We start from the raw sequence: 3,863 nt of genomic DNA on the forward strand, positions 1-3,863 counted from the left end.
ATACAATATAACCCTGGGAGGCTAACAACAATAATATGCAACAATAAAAAAAAACTAAACAAAATTAAACCCATTACACACTATCAAGATGCCATTGCACTTTCATTCCAAATCCACATGTGTTGGGCTCATCTCTTATCCTGATCTAGTGCTTGATGGAAGAGGTCTTCACAACCTTCATGAAGGCTAAAAGAATAAGAAGCCTCCATATTTCATAGGGGAGTCTGGTCCACAGGGCAGGTACACTGTGGAGAAGGTCCTCTTCTTAGGTCCCAGATGGCATCAGTTAATAAAAAGAATTATGCGATGTGTATGTACAACCCACAATGCATAAGTGCAAGTTGATCAAACACCACATATGTGATTGCATGTGATTAGGACTTCTGTGTTCAGAAGGCATCCGAGCATTTATTCTACCCAGCTTCCTTTTCTTGTTTTGGCCACAGACACATCTAATGAGCACGCTGATGGGGAATGAGAGGAGGAATAATAATCAGACCCATTTGGAATATCAAACTATTTGATGATACAGAGTTGGAGAAGGTATATTTATTTATATTTCACAGTTTTGAACCACCCATCTCCCTGAAGGGATAAAAAAAAAAAGCCTTAGGTAAACTGGTCATTGCTGTAGAGATTAATAGTGTCCACACTGTGGCACTCTGGCTCTATTGGTGCCTTTTAAAGATGTTAGATGACTTCACTTCAAGTTTGATAGTGTCTGTGAAGATGAAGAGTTTGTATGAAGAGACCGTCTGTTTTCTTGGGGAGTTGAGAGAGGTGTACTGGAGTTGAGCAGCACACCCTGCAAAGCAAAAGGAGAGGAACACATGCTGTGAGTCTCAATTCCTACTACAAAACAACTTTTTTTTTCTTTTTAACTTACTAGAAGGCAGGGATGAGTCAGGGCCTTTTTAGTGTGTCTGGTCTGGCAAGGAGAGAGAGAGAGAGAGAGAGAGAGAGAGAGAGAGCGAGAGAGAGAGAGAGAGCGAGCGAGTATCACCGCTGAAGGTTTCTGGCAATGCAAAAAGAGTCGCAATACCAGAGAATGAAATATTTTGGGGAATATTAAGAGGCAGGATAGAATATTTCCTCTAAAGGAGAAATGGATAAAAAATCTTAACAAAGGCAGAAAAAACCCCTGCCTCAAGCAGAAACCTGAAGAGGCCAATCTTTAGAAATGCAGTTTTGTAATCCATTCAGAAAGACTGGGCCACACTATTCATAAGCAAAACACCTTCAGCTACAGCTCCCACAGAAGGCTGGAGCTGATGGGATTAGAAAAATAAAGACTCCTAAAATCTACATTCCCAACCCAACTCCAAGGACAGGAGATGGCCTCCCAGCCACAAAGGGAGTCAGGCAACAATAATTAGAATACCAAAAGGGCACACTCAAGCACAGGTCAAAGTACATTTCACAAGGAATAGGTATCTCAAACACAAGCCCCAAAGAATGTATAAAAACCCACCTACTCTCAACTCCATTTTGTCAGCTGCCCAGAACTGCATGCTGTTGTTGGTTCTGCTCATGAATAAACTTTCTTTCTTAAGCAGCCTCCATTTTATTCCTGGCATGGAACTGGACCTGATTTTTCTTTCAACAATATCATGTTCAACAAAGGGATAAAATTATATACACAACTGCAGATGAAAGACTGATAGGGAGACCATTCTTGGTTTGCTGACCATATGAACGGATCAAGTGAGACAGCTAACTGGGCAATTGAAAGATAACAAGGTCTGGGATCTGATTTTATTCCTGCTAAAATCTTTTAAGCTGTATACTAGCAGTATTATTTACATATACTGACCCCTTAGTTGAAATGCTCGGCGACTGAGGTCTAATTGTTTTTGTCCCTTTTATCTACAAGGAAGAATCAGGAAACTATTTAGCCATTTACTTCCCAATCAACATATCAAATGTAATTAGTATATTATATGCCAAACATTGAGCTCATGGAAATAACATTTTAATAAGAGCACTGGCATTGTTTAGACCAGGGAGATATACTATAAGAGATGCTCATATTTCATCTTGTAGAAAAGTTTGTACAAGACAGAAAAAAGCATTATATGTAGCTTGTGTAGGTTCTAGGGCAGGCATGTCAAACTGCCGGCCCGCAGGCTGGATGCGTCATGCCGAAACTGCACTCATCCCATTGCTGGCAATGGAGAAAAAGTCCCGATATGTCACACAACGTCGTGTGACGTTGCAAGTTTGACATGCCTACTCTAGGGGATTGTGTATATATTTTAGATAGTGAGGGGTTTTTGTATCTCAGACACTGGGTTCAGAGGTTTTTAGTGTCGTTAGAATGAAATGGGTTTGGTGAAGCACAAGGAGGTGACAGTCAAAATTCTGATTGTATATAAGAATTGGGTGACAGGGAAATTAGTGTGAGTAGCTCTTTTCAGGATATCATGAATTAGTTCTTCAGTTGCATTAGTACATTCAGAACTAAAAAGTCTTCCCCTGCCTTTTAATCTTTTTTTTCCTGTAAGGAGAATAAGGCAGGTGAGAAAGTACCTTTTTGTTTAAAAAAACACACACAAGGAAGACAGCAATATCTGTGCTTACACTTGTTCTTTCTTCCAGTGACACAGCTCTGATGACCTTTTGAAGGAGAATTATTTGCCTAAAAACAGCTTTTTCCAGCCTGGGCACCATCCTCCAAATGTACATAATTCTCGTCAATAGTTATACTAACTGGGGTGATATGCGTGTGTGTGTGGTGTGTGTGTGTAGTATACACGTGTGTGCATGTATAGGTTTTTATGTATGTTTTTTTGAAAGCGGGAATCAGAATTTCATTTTTAACGTGTGCCAGTATATTTATAGAAAAAAGTGTCAATAAAGGTTATCTTACCTAAAGTATTATATATTGTAAATAGTGAAAGGCTAATCATTTATCATTATCAGGTGCAAATATATTCTATATACTTTTTATGGACTGTAGTCTGTAAAAGCCTATCCAATAACAAATTAGCTTTTAGGGTGTAACAAGACCCAATTTTTCTGCAAAACACACATTCAGCTGTGCAACTGTTGAAACTTAGCCAAGTACAACAAAGTTTCTTTTTGGCACTATTTAAAAAAATAATAAAATAATGAATTTAAGAAAAATTCCACATGTTCCTAAAATTTGAAGGATAGAGCGATGGTAAGCAATTCCCAAAATTTAGTATAATGCATTTTATTTTTAATTAAAGAAAAAGAAAATAATACTAACAAAAGATAAAATATAATCTGCGGGCGGGAGGGGAAATGAGCAGAGACAAAAGCTAAAGCAAATGGGAGAAACTACAAAACTATAACAGAAGAATATATATGTATTAAGTTTTTCTGCTTTGAAAAATGCACAGAAGGGGATTACTTGCATCACATCCCTATTATTTCTTCTGTTTACACTGTATATTTAATTTAACTTAGTAATAATCCTGGAAGAGCAATCATAAACATATTTGAAATCTTGATAAGCAGAGTTTGTTAGCTTTATTTGATTGCTTCAGTTCACCATTTTTCTTTTACTATGAATTTCAAACATACATTTATTTATGATCTCTCAGTGTGTCAAAACATTGGGAACCAATCCATAGGTTGCTTAGTACAATGGGAAGGAACAGACTCAGACTCAACCCTTCCAAGACCGAGTGGCTGTGGCTGCCAGCGCCCCGGCATAGTCAGTTGGTTCCATCGCTGTCTATAGGGGGCGAATCCTTGGCCCCCTCAGAGAGGGCGCGCAATCTGGGAGTCCTCCTGGATCCACGGCTGACACTGGAAGATCATTTGTCGGCCGTGACCAGGGGGGCGTTTTATCAGGTGCGCCTGATTTACCAGTTGCGCCCCTTTCTGGACCGGGA

This window comes from Protobothrops mucrosquamatus, unplaced genomic scaffold (assembly GCF_001527695.2).
Source record: "Protobothrops mucrosquamatus isolate PMUCROS unplaced genomic scaffold, P.Mucros_1.0 scaffold1133, whole genome shotgun sequence".
NCBI lineage: Eukaryota > Metazoa > Chordata > Lepidosauria > Squamata > Viperidae > Protobothrops > Protobothrops mucrosquamatus.